The sequence below is a fragment of the Babylonia areolata genome, chromosome 14 (genome assembly GCF_041734735.1).
Source record: "Babylonia areolata isolate BAREFJ2019XMU chromosome 14, ASM4173473v1, whole genome shotgun sequence".
In the NCBI taxonomy this organism is placed as follows: Eukaryota; Metazoa; Mollusca; class Gastropoda; order Neogastropoda; family Buccinidae; genus Babylonia; species Babylonia areolata.
The window spans coordinates 20652589-20670088 of NC_134889.1; the positions used below are offsets into that span (position 1 = coordinate 20652589).

The 17500-nt window shown below is 41.6% G+C and overlaps 1 protein-coding gene across 1 annotated transcript in view; it reads right to left on the reverse strand.

Annotated features, from left to right (window-relative positions):
* LOC143289902 (uncharacterized) overlaps nt 1-17500 on the reverse strand; it is a 42565-nt gene that overhangs the window by 5690 nt on the left and 19375 nt on the right. The window lies entirely within an intron of this gene.

Consider the following 17500-nt stretch of genomic DNA (forward strand, 5'->3'; position numbering starts at 1 on the left):
ATCTTGATGCTGTGGACCCCCTGTCTCCATCAATCACTGACCAGCACAGGTGTGACCCCACCCCCACCCCCAGCCCCCGCCCCCCTCGCAGACTCTGACCCGAAGTGTGTAATGAACAAGCAGCAGGTGTTCTGCCTCTTCACCCTGTGTGTGTGTGTGTGTGTGTGTGGAGAAGTGGTGTGGTGTGGTGGGGCATCTGGCATACCTTTCTGGCACCTGGCCAGGTGATTATCTTCTGCAGACTCTTTATCACCTTTTATCCCTGTTAACCCTATGCTTGCACACACCTATCATAAATATTTGCAGCTGCGCCCTCCCCCCCCCCAACCCTCCACCCCCACACCCCCCAACTCTCTTTCTCTCCATCTGTGTCTCTCGCATTTTCCCCCTAGACAACAGAACAAGGTGTGACATTGTAACTTGAAATTGTTTAGTTGGACACTATTCCTGACTCACCTTGATAAATCAGAATGTCTAAACAAGGTATAACAAGGTTTTGGCCTTCCCAAAAGCACTTTATAATTCCCATAATTTTCCCATGGCTGATTCCAATCACGCTGATATGACAATCACTTTGAGAGAAAATGATATCTTTGTCAACCCCCCCCCCCCCCCCCCCCGAACCACAACTGTCAGAAAAGGTTCTCGGCTTCTCACAAAACCACTGCTAGTTATCAAAAACCAAAGCACATAAAATTTACCGTAATGCAGACAAAGACTGGTAAGACAATAAGAGAGCAGACTACAGCATCAACAATCTCAATAGGAAACAAGCCAGAGTGGGTCACAGTGACACAAATGATTTCAATGTGCTGATCATCAAGCAGCTGTGGCTAGAGCTGAATTAATCCCCACCCCCACCCCCCTATAACCCTTCCCTCCCCCCCCCCCTCCCAAAAAAAAAGAAAGGGGAGAAAAAACAGTTTATGTCTGGTTGCAGTTCTTATCCATGAGAGGAATAAGGTTTGGCTGTCATTTTGTTTATAATGGTTGCTATGTAATTTGTTGTTGTTGTTGTTGGGGATATCTTATTCAGACAAAAATTATAAACGATAGATAAGAGTTTTCTATGAACACAACAATGAGAGTTGTTGTTTCGCATGCTCTTTCTGAGAAAGTCTGAAAACAATGGCATTCTGTTACACACACACACACAAAAAGGTCACTGTTCACTGCTTACAAATATAACATAATATCTATGGATAGATAGGCTGACCAACTGGAATATAAGTTGTTTGTAGGGAGAGGTGTGTGTGAACGAATAGGCGACAATTAGAATGCAATATGTTAATGTGTGTGTGTGTGTGTGTGTGTGTGTGTGTGTGTGCGTGCGTGTGTGTGTGTGCGTGTGTGCATGCGCGCGCGTGCACGTGTGTGTGTGTGTTGTCCGGGAAGGGGTGAGAAAGGAGAGAGAAAGGTATTTTCAATTGACTCATGTCTGATAACCAGGTATTTTTGCACTGAAAACGATATTTCAAACAAATCTATAAGGAACAAGTTTCGGCTCTCTCCTGTTTTCCTTTTCTTCCTCGGAATGTGGGAGGAACCTTTTTTTTATGCTGTTGCTGTTGAAGCAAACCAGTTACACACTTACACGGCACGTCACATTAGCACATACACACACTATCTGTCTGAATGTGTGTGTGTGTGTGTGTGTGTGTGTGTGTGTGTGTGTGTGTGTGTGTGTGACTGTATGTGTGTGTGCATGCATGTGTGTGCATGTGTGCAAGCATGTGTGATTGTGTGTGTATGCTGGCAGGCATGCATCTATGTGTGTGTGTGTGTGTGTGTGTGTGTGTGTGTGTGTGTGTGTGTGTGTGTGTGTGTGCACAAACAAGTACACAGGCACACATTTTTTTTTTACTGTAAGTAGTGTAAACAAAAAGACATGAATTTTTACTGGGGGGCGTACATATTCCCATCAACCTTTTGATGAATTACCTACCACAGATGAGGGGTATACACTAAAGTCCAAACAGGAGACTGGGGTGAACAAGTATGAGCGAGAGGGAGAGTGGGGACATAGATACACAAATACACAGAAGAGACTGAGAGACAAATACAGAGAGAGACAGAGACAGAGCGAGAATACAGAGAGAGACATATAAAATACACAGAGAGGGACAGGCAGACAGACAGACAGAGAAGAAAAGACAGGGACAGTGAGAGATTGCAACAAAATATTGTCCAAAAAAAAGAAAAGAAAAGGGGACTGGGTGACAACTGAGAGGGAGGAGAGAGAGAGAGAGAGAGAGAGGGAGAGAGAGAGAGAGAGAGAGAGAGAGAGAGAGAGAGAGAGAGAGAGAGAGAGAGAGAGAGAGAGTGACAGACAAAATACAGAGAGAGACAGGCAGACATACCCGGCAGAGAAAATATGACAGGAACAGAGAGAGAAGGCAACAGAGCATGGTCCAAAAAGGAGACTGGGGGTGACAAATGAGAGAGAGAGGGGGGAGAGAGAGACAGAGACAGACAGACAGGGAGCAAGAAACTGTCCAGACAGAGAGAGAGAGAGAGAGAGAGAGAGAGAGAGAGAGAGAGATAGAAACTGTCCAGAGAGAGAGGGGGGGGAGAGAGAAACAGAGACACAGAGAGAGAGAGAGAGAGAGAGAGAGAGAGAGCTAGAAACTGTCCAGAGAGAGAGAGAGAAAGCGAGAGAGAACTAGAAACTGTCAACACACACACACACACACACACACACACACACGTGTACACAGACACAGAGAAAGAAGTAGAAACTGTCCTGACAGAGACAGACAGCAGACCATTGACCTACATTACCTTCATCTCAGTGAAACAGTCAGCGCGGGAAGGCGTACACAGTAGCTCTTTATATTCATGTCGCCACCAACACGGCAACACGGATGTTTTACACCAGCCTGAATTCACTTAAAGCAAAGCTGACAGTGTGATGAATGACCCTGTCCCTTGCCTTTTTTTTTTCTTCTCCAAATCATCTAACTCAGCGCCTTACACATGTCGCCATAATAGCCCACCGCGCTTTTAGCGCCACAACCAATTAATCTCGAACACTTGAACCTTGGCATACTGGCAAGGTCTAAAACGGGGGGCCATCTCCAAAACACTCTGTATGGAGAAGCCGCAAAGGACGAACTTTGGTAATAAACGCATATGGATGAGAAGCTTTTGGCTCCTTGCAACAACAACAACGATAACACACACACACACACACACACACACACACACACACACACACACACCACACACCACTGGTACACACACATACGCGCGAGCACACACACACACACACACTTGTATACACACATACGCGCGAGCACACACACACACACACACACACACACACACACACACAGATCGATCGCGAAGGGTTATCTCGATTCCCTTGCTAAATATTTGATGCCACTGTCGTGAATTCATGACGACTGTGTGCTGAGAGTGGCCCTGCTGACCGCGTCATCACACCTTGTCTGCAGTGCAGGCGGAGGGGGGAGGGGGGGAGGGGGGGGGGGGGGGGAGGTGGGGGGGGAGTGGCGTAGGGGGTGGTGATGGAAATAGGGGTGGAAGGGGAAATGTGGAAGGGGGAATGGGGAAAGGTAGGGTTCTCCAGACGCTGTATATGACATAGTGGGTGTGGGGGTGGTGGTTGTATAGGAAGGCGGATCGTGGGTGTTCTCCTAGAATGGGAACTTTATATATACACACATATAATTAAAAAAAAAAAAAAAAATAAATATATATAGGGAGAGAGAGAGTGTGTGTGTGTATGTGTGTGAGTTTTTGTTTTGGGGTGTTTTTTGTTTTGTTTTTTGTTGTTGTTTTTTTACATCTTCAGCTGTCATTAATTAGCTGTTCTACATTTGCGCCCGAGGGGGGGACGTGACATTTATTATATGTGGCTCTTTTTTTCTGCGGTGTGTGTGTGTGTGTGTGTGTGTGTGTGTGTGTGTGTGTGTTTGTTTGTTTGTTTGTTTGTTTGTTGTGTGTGTGTGTGTGTGTGTGTGTGTGTGTGTGTGTGTGTGTGTAGCTATCGCGCGTGCTTCCCTTCATCCTCCCTCCGGCCCCCTCACACACCCCCTCCCTCAGCCCCACACCCCACAATGTTCGCTCCGCGTCAAGCTAAGTCAGTTAATTAATTAATGTGTGCCTGGTTGAGGGTGAGGGGGTGGGCTGGCGGAAATAAAGAGTTGCGCGTGTATATGAACTTTCAATCAACGCAGTCACTGTACGAGTTGAGCTACGCCGCTGGTCAGGCATCTGCTTGGCAGATGTGGTGTAGCGTACAAGGATTTGTCCGAACGCAGTGACGCCTCCTTGAGCTACTGAAACTGAAACTGTACGATTGATACGCACTGCTGAGCTGAGAACTGGAGAGCCGCACATCATTATGAGCGGGTGCGGCATTCACATGGGTTTGTACGCACGTGCATGCGCGGGCGGTCACCTAGCACTGATGCGTGTGCTTTTGAAAAGTGTGGAGGGTGGGGTGACTATGAGGAAAGCCCAACACACCTAAGCAAGTATTTGTGTTTGGGCAGAGTGGAAGTATATACACTGACAAAAACTCTCCGTCTCTCAGTATTTGTGTTTGGGCAGAGTGGAAGTATACACGGACAAAAACTCTCCGTCACTCTCCCAATAAGTATAATTTATACCAACATAGGCTCCGGCGCACTCAGTGGAACATAGACACCAGCTCAAAATTCCCCAGAATGAGATATTAGTGTCTGTGACTGGAACGACCAAGGCTTCGGTGCACGTGCACGTGTTGGCTGTTGTGTCCCGCCGTTGAGGAAATGAACAAGCACACAACCAAGGACTTTACAGTCTGAGAAACATCGATTAAACGCCCTAAATAATTGCACCTATTAGTTACATTTTCATGGTTTCATAGTGGGATCAAAAAACGAAACGGAAAAAAGGAAAAGAAAAAAAAAGCAAGATGGTGGCATGCACGTTAGTTTAGTGACTGAATCCGTGGCATCGAAATTGAGTGAAATAACGTACAAAACATTTAAGAGTCGAAATCCAGTGAAAAAAGGGTTACACCATCTACTGATGGTGATATCGTTTCATACATGCACAAAAAGTGTCGGTGAAATAGGCTGCTGAATTTAGGGAAGCTAAAACAGGACGTTAACAAACAAACAAATAAAATAGAGGAAGTGATCTTGCAACGGGACTCACAAATTCAAGCCCCTCATGCATGTAATGACAGGGAAAAGACCCAGCCATGACAAAAGAATTCAACGGAAATACCACAGCGAGTGAAGCTTGACAATGATGGGATAAAAGAGACGGGATTTTCCGTGCACCAACCATGCATTACCATACCCGCGACAGAAAATGTGCTTGCCATCGTCACAAGTCGTCCACGAACCGAGGAGGATTTTTTTTTTTTAATTCTAGCGCTTTCATTAGTTTCAAGCAGCAAGAAACGATATGAAGAAATAATGGCTCGTGCGCGCGCGCGCACACACACACACACACACACACACAAAAACAGTCACACAAACAATACACAATACATATAACTTTACACATCACTCTACTGAAACTTCAGGCCAGCGTACAGCAAACGATTTGGTTACGTTCTCATGTGTGTGTGTGTGTGTGTGTGTGTGTGTGTGTGTGTGTGAGAGAGAGAGAGAGAGAGAGAGAGTGTGTGTGTGTGTGTGTATGTGCGTGTGTGTCAGTGTGTGTGTGTGTGTGTGTGTGTGTGTGTGTGTGTGTGCTGTGCGTAGGTGCGTAAGCTCGCTCGCGTGCATGCAGATACCTGCTACTAAACAAAACAAAACAAAAAACAAAAACAAACAAACAAAACAAAGCAACAAAAAAACCTACAAGAAACAAAACAAGAACTCTTCTTAAAAAAGGGAAAGAAGAATGGAAGTCTGGAATGAATCATTCGACAGAGAAAGGTCACTTCCATCTGACGGAGCACAAACAGTGAGTTCAGAGAAAAGGTCATTGCGTATCTTATGGTGGTGCGAACAGATAAATCCCACACTCAGGTCTGAGAGAGAGAGAGAGAGAGAGAGAGAGAGAGAGAGAGAGAGAGAGAGAGAGAGAGAGAGAGAACAGGTGGATGCAGTGAGTGAGGTAAAGAGGGAGAGACAAGACAAGACCAATTCTTTATTATCGAGGATAATAGATAAGCACTGGCGCTTTTTTTTTTCATCCAGTCCCCGCCCTGAAACAGGGTCTACACAACACAATACTACATTATATTTGTCATTGCATGCATTACACAAAGCTACTAAAAGTCATAGAATGCGAATACTATACTACATAAAGGCATGAGCATGGTAAAAATAAGACACACACACACACACACACACACACACACACACACACACACACACACACACACACACACACACACAGAGGCACAAGTATGGCATTAATAATCGACATTAAAAAACAACAACAAAAAACAAAAAACACACAGAACACACACACACACACATACACAAAGCTACTAAAAGTCATAGAATGCGAATACTATACTACATAAAGGCATGAGCATGGTAAAAATAAGACACACACACACACACACACACACACACACACACAGAGGCACAAGTATGGCATTAATAATCGACATTAAAAAACAACAAAAAACAAAAAACACACAGAACACACACACACACACACTCTCTCTCTCTCTCTCTCTCTCTCACGCACACTTACATACACATAAGCATACACTGCATATGTTAAAAAAATACTATACTAATGTGAATACAAAACAGTAAGTCTAATAAATAGAGAGAGAGAGAGGGCGGGTGGAAGGACGGATGGGGGAAAGAGAGAGATGGAGGGAGAGAGAGGGAGTTGGGTGTGGAGGTGGAGATCACGACGAGGGAATGGACATAAATGAGGAGGCCGAGAGATGCGGAGGGATGAGGGAGAGGGATGGGGGTGGGGTTGGGGGGGTGACAGCGAAAGGGAGAAAGGGAAGAATGTGACCACGATGGACAAGAGAGAGAGAGAGAGAGAGAGAGAGAGAGAGAGAGCAAAAGCGGAGTGTGACTGCCATGTCTATGCCATGAATACGATGGGGAGAGACAGATAGACTAGCACAGAACAGAGATAAAGCAAAATTAATGGTGGTTTAAAATTCTCCGTTCCATGTCTGTGACAGAGAGTCGTTGGTATGGCGGGTGTGTCTGGGTTTAGCTGTCACGAACTGCAGCAATTTCTCTACAAACATTTGCAACATTTCCCATTGACATGAACACTCCCATTGTTTATAAAGACTAAATAAAGTATGAGACAATGTTGGGTAATATTTGTTACGCTGTCAACGATTTGATTCTTGCGGCAGATTGTATTAATAATTCAAAATACTTTGCAGTTGGGCCAACAGCAAAGTGAGAGCTGTATGATCAATGGTTTGTCCATTGTTATAGGAAGTCATTTACAGCTTGGTCTCTTGTTGTCTCTTGTTGAGGACTATGACCGTCAAACTAGGAGGCAAGATTTCACTGGCTCTAAGTGCTGCAGCCTAGGGGGCTAGCTGGCCTTTGGGAACCATCCCAATGCCGACTGTCCTAAAACCCTCTTGGTCGAGAGAGTTGGGGTGTAACTTGGTCAAGACTCAAATTCTAGCCCAGACAGTTGGAAAAGCAGTTGCCTAATTTGCTGTTCTAATGGTCATAGTCCGACACGACTATCATACACTTTGCAGGGTCACAACTGATGTTGGACGTCGAGGTAATGTTAGTTATTTTTCTATTTTCGATTCTGTTTTTATGTGATCTCGCAAACTGGTGAACATGAAACCACATCATAATAGTAAGTGGATGGACGCAGGCCGAGAAATGATTTGAAGCGGATTATCTGCAGTCAGTTGCTCCCTTTGCCGTATTTTCTATACAGGCCTATGTTTGTTTACCTCATAAAGAGTGGTAACCTGGTGTGTGTGTGTGTGTGTGTGTGTGTGTGTGTGTGTGTGTGTGTGAATGTCTGTACGTGTGAATGTGCATGTGAGTGCCCGCGCATTGATGCCAGCCTTTTATCATTTTTTAATAAACCAAAGACCACGATAAGAAGGAGTGAGACCAGAGGAGATAAACGAAAACTGACCCCGAGGTCAAGTGTCCTTTTCTTGTCTATGATTTCATGTCTTTAAACATGTCTGTATTTTCCTTTCATATCATGATTTATACTGGTTAATACCCATTTTCGTTCATACGCTTCATCATGAAAACAACAACGTAAAAACAAAGACACTTCTTTCAGTCATTCGTTAGGTATTGCTCTACTAACGAACTTACTTGTATTTGATATGGGGTCAGGATATGTACAACGTCTGCTATCAGCAACAATGATAATGTGAGTATTATATATATTCTTATGTTTATAATCATTATTAAAAAAAAAAAAAGTCATGAACTTCAAGAGTTCAGTCAGCAAAATGGGAACTTGACAATCTACAAGTTGTGAAAGCCGACATGTTTCGCCTTATAAGAAGACGAGTCGATAACCTGCATCTTGCCGTTCCCTATACATCTATGTGGATCAAAACTATATATGAACGACTAGGACTCGGTCGATGACAGCCGAGTTCAAAGTAACTGCATTGATATTATTAGTATATATCAGTCACTACGCTGGATTTTTGGAAGAAATATATTAACAAGCTCTGTCAAAAAGCAAAGCATAAACATTGTTGTAAATTCGCTAAAGATTGTGTTTGCAAAACTGAGTGTAATATCAAGAAAACAAAAAAAAACTAAATTGGAAACCGTAAGCACAAGCCGTGTGATCACAGCTATAAATAGCAACTATGTGGTCAAAATAGCGTTTCCGGAATCGGGCTCATCCGGTGATTGGATTTTCACCTGCTGCTAATCTTCATGTTTCCTCTTGAGGAATATGTCTCCGTCTGCGATCTGTGCTGTGTGTTGATTTGAAGTTTACGCAGACTAAACGCGACATGGCTGATTTAGTCTTTGTAATTTAAACTGACCTTTAGTCAACATCATTTTAGGTTCTCTTTGACCAGTTTCAATAACAGCCTAAAAAGGCGACTAAGAGAATCGTAGCAGACGATGCAGCAATGTTCATCATCTCTACAAACATTTCCAACATTTCCCACTGACATCAACACTGCCATTGTTTCTAAAGACCAAATAAAGTATCAGACAATGTTGGGCAATATTTGTTGCTGTTCTAATGGTCATAGTCCGACACGACTATCATACACTTTGCAGGGTCACAACTGATGTTGGACGTCGAGGTAATGTTAGTTATTTTTCTATTTTCGATTCAGTTTTTATGTGATCTCGCAAACTGGTGAACATGAAACCACATCATAATAGTAAGTGGATGGACGCAGGCTGAGAAATGATTTGAAGCGGATTATCTGCAGTCAGTTGCTCCCTTTGCCGTATTTTCTATACAGGCCTATGTTTGTTTACCTCATAAAGAGTGGTAACCTGGTGTGTGTGTGTGTGTGTGTGTGTGTGTGTGTGTGTGTGTGTGTGTGTGTGTGAATGTCTGTACGTGTGAATGTGCATGTGAGTGCCCGCGCATTGATGCCAGCCTTTTATCATTTTTTAATAAACCAAAGACCACGATAAGAAGGAGTGAGACCAGAGGAGATAAACGAAAACTGACCCCGAGGTCAAGTGTCCTTTTCTTGTCTATGATTTCATGTCTTTAAACATGTCTGTATTTTCCTTTCATATCATGATTTATACTGGTTAATACCCATTTTCGTTCATACGCTTCATCATGAAAACAACAACGTAAAAACAAAGACACTTCTTTCAGTCATTCGTTAGGTATTGCTCTACTAACGAACTTACTTGTATTTGATATGGGGTCAGGATATGTACAACGTCTGCTATCAGCAACAATGATAATGTGAGTATTATATATATTCTTATGTTTATAATCATTATTAAAAAAAAAAAAAGTCATGAACTTCAAGAGTTCAGTCAGCAAAATGGGAACTTGACAATCTACAAGTTGTGAAAGCCGACATGTTTCGCCTTATAAGAAGACGAGTCGATAACCTGCATCTTGCCGTTCCCTATACATCTATGTGGATCAAAACTATATATGAACGACTAGGACTCGGTCGATGACAGCCGAGTTCAAAGTAACTGCATTGATATTATTAGTATATATCAGTCACTACGCTGGATTTTTGGAAGAAATATATTAACAAGCTCTGTCAAAAAGCAAAGCATAAACATTGTTGTAAATTCGCTAAAGATTGTGTTTGCAAAACTGAGTGTAATATCAAGAAAACAAAAAAAAACTAAATTGGAAACCGTAAGCACAAGCCGTGTGATCACAGCTATAAATAGCAACTATGTGGTCAAAATAGCGTTTCCGGAATCGGGCTCATCCGGTGATTGGATTTTCACCTGCTGCTAATCTTCATGTTTCCTCTTGAGGAATATGTCTCCGTCTGCGATCTGTGCTGTGTGTTGATTTGAAGTTTACGCAGACTAAACGCGACATGGCTGATTTAGTCTTTGTAATTTAAACTGACCTTTAGTCAACATCATTTTAGGTTCTCTTTGACCAGTTTCAATAACAGCCTAAAAAGGCGACTAAGAGAATCGTAGCAGACGATGCAGCAATGTTCATCATCTCTACAAACATTTCCAACATTTCCCACTGACATCAACACTGCCATTGTTTCTAAAGACCAAATAAAGTATCAGACAATGTTGGGCAATATTTGTTGCTGTTCTAATGGTCATAGTCCGACACGACTATCATACACTTTGCAGGGTCACAACTGATGTTGGACGTCGAGGTAATGTTAGTTATTTTTCTATTTTCGATTCAGTTTTTATGTGATCTCGCAAACTGGTGAACATGAAACCACATCATAATAGTAAGTGGATGGACGCAGGCTGAGAAATGATTTGAAGCGGATTATCTGCAGTCAGTTGCTCCCTTTGCCGTATTTTCTATACAGGCCTATGTTTGTTTACCTCATAAAGAGTGGTAACCTGGTGTGTGTGTGTGTGTGTGTGTGTGTGTGTGTGTGTGTGTGTGTGTGTGTGTGTGTGAATGTCTGTACGTGTGAATGTGCATGTGAGTGCCCGCGCATTGATGCCAGCCTTTTATCATTTTTTAATAAACCAAAGACCACGATAAGAAGGAGTGAGACCAGAGGAGATAAACGAAAACTGACCCCGAGGTCAAGTGTCCTTTTCTTGTCTATGATTTCATGTCTTTAAACATGTCTGTATTTTCCTTTCATATCATGATTTATACTGGTTAATACCCATTTTCGTTCATACGCTTCATCATGAAAACAACAACGTAAAAACAAAGACACTTCTTTCAGTCATTCGTTAGGTATTGCTCTACTAACGAACTTACTTGTATTTGATATGGGGTCAGGATATGTACAACGTCTGCTATCAGCAACAATGATAATGTGAGTATTATATATATTCTTATGTTTATAATCATTATTAAAAAAAAAAAAAAGTCATGAACTTCAAGAGTTCAGTCAGCAAAATGGGAACTTGACAATCTACAAGTTGTGAAAGCCGACATGTTTCGCCTTATAAGAAGACGAGTCGATAACCTGCATCTTGCCGTTCCCTATACATCTATGTGGATCAAAACTATATATGAACGACTAGGACTCGGTCCATGACAGCCGAGTTCAAAGTAACTGCATTGATATTATTAGTATATATCAGTCACTACGCTGGATTTTTGGAAGAAATATATTAACAAGCTCTGTCAAAAAGCAAAGCATAAACATTGTTGTAAATTCGCTAAAGATTGTGTTTGCAAAACTGAGTGTAATATCAAGAAAACAAAAAAAAACTAAATTGGAAACCGTAAGCACAAGCCGTGTGATCACAGCTATAAATAGCAACTATGTGGTCAAAATAGCGTTTCCGGAATCGGGCTCATCCGGTGATTGGATTTTCACCTGCTGCTAATCTTCATGTTTCCTCTTGAGGAATATGTCTCCGTCTGCGATCTGTGCTGTGTGTTGATTTGAAGTTTACGCAGACTAAACGCGACATGGCTGATTTAGTCTTTGTAATTTAAACTGACCTTTAGTCAACATCATTTTAGGTTCTCTTTGACCAGTTTCAATAACAGCCTAAAAAGGCGACTAAGAGAATCGTAGCAGACGATGCAGCAATGTTCATCATCTCTACAAACATTTCCAACATTTCCCACTGACATCAACACTGCCATTGTTTCTAAAGACCAAATAAAGTATCAGACAATGTTGGGCAATATTTGTTGCTGTTCTAATGGTCATAGTCCGACACGACTATCATACACTTTGCAGGGTCACAACTGATGTTGGACGTCGAGGTAATGTTAGTTATTTTTCTATTTTCGATTCAGTTTTTATGTGATCTCGCAAACTGGTGAACATGAAACCACATCATAATAGTAAGTGGATGGACGCAGGCTGAGAAATGATTTGAAGCGGATTATCTGCAGTCAGTTGCTCCCTTTGCCGTATTTTCTATACAGGCCTATGTTTGTTTACCTCATAAAGAGTGGTAACCTGGTGTGTGTGTGTGTGTGTGTGTGTGTGTGTGTGTGTGTGTGTGTGTGTGTGTGTGAATGTCTGTACGTGTGAATGTGCATGTGAGTGCCCGCGCATTGATGCCAGCCTTTTATCATTTTTTAATAAACCAAAGACCACGATAAGAAGGAGTGAGACCAGAGGAGATAAACGAAAACTGACCCCGAGGTCAAGTGTCCTTTTCTTGTCTATGATTTCATGTCTTTAAACATGTCTGTATTTTCCTTTCATATCATGATTTATACTGGTTAATACCCATTTTCGTTCATACGCTTCATCATGAAAACAACAACGTAAAAACAAAGACACTTCTTTCAGTCATTCGTTAGGTATTGCTCTACTAACGAACTTACTTGTATTTGATATGGGGTCAGGATATGTACAACGTCTGCTATCAGCAACAATGATAATGTGAGTATTATATATATTCTTATGTTTATAATCATTATTAAAAAAAAAAAAAGTCATGAACTTCAAGAGTTCAGTCAGCAAAATGGGAACTTGACAATCTACAAGTTGTGAAAGCCGACATGTTTCGCCTTATAAGAAGACGAGTCGATAACCTGCATCTTGCCGTTCCCTATACATCTATGTGGATCAAAACTATATATGAACGACTAGGACTCGGTCGATGACAGCCGAGTTCAAAGTAACTGCATTGATATTATTAGTATATATCAGTCACTACGCTGGATTTTTGGAAGAAATATATTAACAAGCTCTGTCAAAAAGCAAAGCATAAACATTGTTGTAAATTCGCTAAAGATTGTGTTTGCAAAACTGAGTGTAATATCAAGAAAACAAAAAAAAACTAAATTGGAAACCGTAAGCACAAGCCGTGTGATCACAGCTATAAATAGCAACTATGTGGTCAAAATAGCGTTTCCGGAATCGGGCTCATCCGGTGATTGGATTTTCACCTGCTGCTAATCTTCATGTTTCCTCTTGAGGAATATGTCGCCGTCTGCGATCTGTGCTGTGTGTTGATTTGAAGTTTACGCAGACTAAACGCGACATGGCTGATTTAGTCTTTGTAATTTAAACTGACCTTTAGTCAACATCATTTTAGGTTCTCTTTGACCAGTTTCAATAACAGCCTAAAAAGGCGACTAAGAGAATCGTAGCAGACGATGCAGCAATGTTCATCATCTCTACAAACATTTCCAACATTTCCCACTGACATCAACACTGCCATTGTTTCTAAAGACCAAATAAAGTATCAGACAATGTTGGGCAATATTTGTTGCTGTTCTAATGGTCATAGTCCGACACGACTATCATACACTTTGCAGGGTCACAACTGATGTTGGACGTCGAGGTAATGTTAGTTATTTTTCTATTTTCGATTCAGTTTTTATGTGATCTCGCAAACTGGTGAACATGAAACCACATCATAATAGTAAGTGGATGGACGCAGGCTGAGAAATGATTTGAAGCGGATTATCTGCAGTCAGTTGCTCCCTTTGCCGTATTTTCTATACAGGCCTATGTTTGTTTACCTCATAAAGAGTGGTAACCTGGTGTGTGTGTGTGTGTGTGTGTGTGTGTGTGTGTGTGTGTGTGTGTGTGTGTGTGAATGTCTGTACGTGTGAATGTGCATGTGAGTGCCCGCGCATTGATGCCAGCCTTTTATCATTTTTTAATAAACCAAAGACCACGATAAGAAGGAGTGAGACCAGAGGAGATAAACGAAAACTGACCCCGAGGTCAAGTGTCCTTTTCTTGTCTATGATTTCATGTCTTTAAACATGTCTGTATTTTCCTTTCATATCATGATTTATACTGGTTAATACCCATTTTCGTTCATACGCTTCATCATGAAAACAACAACGTAAAAACAAAGACACTTCTTTCAGTCATTCGTTAGGTATTGCTCTACTAACGAACTTACTTGTATTTGATATGGGGTCAGGATATGTACAACGTCTGCTATCAGCAACAATGATAATGTGAGTATTATATATATTCTTATGTTTATAATCATTATTAAAAAAAAAAAAAGTCATGAACTTCAAGAGTTCAGTCAGCAAAATGGGAACTTGACAATCTACAAGTTGTGAAAGCCGACATGTTTCGCCTTATAAGAAGACGAGTCGATAACCTGCATCTTGCCGTTCCCTATACATCTATGTGGATCAAAACTATATATGAACGACTAGGACTCGGTCCATGACAGCCGAGTTCAAAGTAACTGCATTGATATTATTAGTATATATCAGTCACTACGCTGGATTTTTGGAAGAAATATATTAACAAGCTCTGTCAAAAAGCAAAGCATAAACATTGTTGTAAATTCGCTAAAGATTGTGTTTGCAAAACTGAGTGTAATATCAAGAAAACAAAAAAAACTAAATTGGAAACCGTAAGCACAAGCCGTGTGATCACAGCTATAAATAGCAACTATGTGGTCAAAATAGCGTTTCCGGAATCGGGCTCATCCGGTGATTGGATTTTCACCTGCTGCTAATCTTCATGTTTCCTCTTGAGGAATATGTCTCCGTCTGCGATCTGTGCTGTGTGTTGATTTGAAGTTTACGCAGACTAAACGCGACATGGCTGATTTAGTCTTTGTAATTTAAACTGACCTTTAGTCAACATCATTTTAGGTTCTCTTTGACCAGTTTCAATAACAGCCTAAAAAGGCGACTAAGAGAATCGTAGCAGACGATGCAGCAATGTTCATCATCTCTACAAACATTTCCAACATTTCCCACTGACATCAACACTGCCATTGTTTCTAAAGACCAAATAAAGTATCAGACAATGTTGGGCAATATTTGTTGCTGTTCTAATGGTCATAGTCCGACACGACTATCATACACTTTGCAGGGTCACAACTGATGTTGGACGTCGAGGTAATGTTAGTTATTTTTCTATTTTCGATTCAGTTTTTATGTGATCTCGCAAACTGGTGAACATGAAACCACATCATAATAGTAAGTGGATGGACGCAGGCTGAGAAATGATTTGAAGCGGATTATCTGCAGTCAGTTGCTCCCTTTGCCGTATTTTCTATACAGGCCTATGTTTGTTTACCTCATAAAGAGTGGTAACCTGGTGTGTGTGTGTGTGTGTGTGTGTGTGTGTGTGTGTGTGTGTGTGTGTGTGTGTGTGTGTGAATGTCTGTACGTGTGAATGTGCATGTGAGTGCCCGCGCATTGATGCCAGCCTTTTATCATTTTTTAATAAACCAAAGACCACGATAAGAAGGAGTGAGACCAGAGGAGATAAACGAAAACTGACCCCGAGGTCAAGTGTCCTTTTCTTGTCTATGATTTCATGTCTTTAAACATGTCTGTATTTTCCTTTCATATCATGATTTATACTGGTTAATACCCATTTTCGTTCATACGCTTCATCATGAAAACAACAACGTAAAAACAAAGACACTTCTTTCAGTCATTCGTTAGGTATTGCTCTACTAACGAACTTACTTGTATTTGATATGGGGTCAGGATATGTACAACGTCTGCTATCAGCAACAATGATAATGTGAGTATTATATATATTCTTATGTTTATAATCATTATTAAAAAAAAAAAAAGTCATGAACTTCAAGAGTTCAGTCAGCAAAATGGGAACTTGACAATCTACAAGTTGTGAAAGCCGACATGTTTCGCCTTATAAGAAGACGAGTCGATAACCTGCATCTTGCCGTTCCCTATACATCTATGTGGATCAAAACTATATATGAACGACTAGGACTCGGTCGATGACAGCCGAGTTCAAAGTAACTGCATTGATATTATTAGTATATATCAGTCACTACGCTGGATTTTTGGAAGAAATATATTAACAAGCTCTGTCAAAAAGCAAAGCATAAACATTGTTGTAAATTCGCTAAAGATTGTGTTTGCAAAACTGAGTGTAATATCAAGAAAACAAAAAAAAACTAAATTGGAAACCGTAAGCACAAGCCGTGTGATCACAGCTATAAATAGCAACTATGTGGTCAAAATAGCGTTTCCGGAATCGGGCTCATCCGGTGATTGGATTTTCACCTGCTGCTAATCTTCATGTTTCCTCTTGAGGAATATGTCTCCGTCTGCGATCTGTGCTGTGTGTTGATTTGAAGTTTACGCAGACTAAACGCGACATGGCTGATTTAGTCTTTGTAATTTAAACTGACCTTTAGTCAACATCATTTTAGGTTCTCTTTGACCAGTTTCAATAACAGCCTAAAAAGGCCCTTTCCCCGGTCGACTAAGAGAACCGTCGCAGACGATGCAGCAATGTTCATCATCTCTACAAACATTTCCAACATTTCCCACTGACATCAACACTGCCATTGTTTCTAAAGACCAAATAAAGTATCAGACAATTTTGGGCAATATTTGTTGCTGTTCTAATGGTCATAGTCCGACACGACTATCATACACTTTGCAGGGTCACAACTGATGTTGGACGTCGAGGTAATGTTAGTTATTTTTCTATTTTCGATTCTGTTTTTATGTGATCTCTCAAACTGGTGAACATGAAACCACATCATAATAGTAAGTGGATGGACGCAGGCCGAGAATTGTTTTGAAGCGGATTATCTGCAGTCAGTTGCTCCCTTTGCCGTATTTTCTATACAGGCCTATGTTTGTTTATCTCATCAAGAGTAGTTACCTCGTGTGTGTGTGTGTGTGTGTGTGTGTGTGTGTGTGTGTGTGTGTGTGTGTGTGTGTGAATGTCTGTACGTGTGAATGTGCATGTGAGTGCCCGCGCATTGATGCCAGCCTTTTATCATTTTTTAATAAACCAAAGACCACGATAAGAAGGAGTGAGACCAGAGGAGATAAACGAAAACTGACCCCGAGATCAAGTGTCCTTTTGCTTGTCACTATTCTGTCCCCATTTCGCCCATTCCGCCCACTCCCAACCCCCTCCCAACACACTCACCCTCTGCCTATCACCGCCCCCCTCCCTCCCCCGCGAACCCTCCCCCCAAGCCTCTTCTTACACTACACCTTACCCCCCACCCCCGAACTCCCT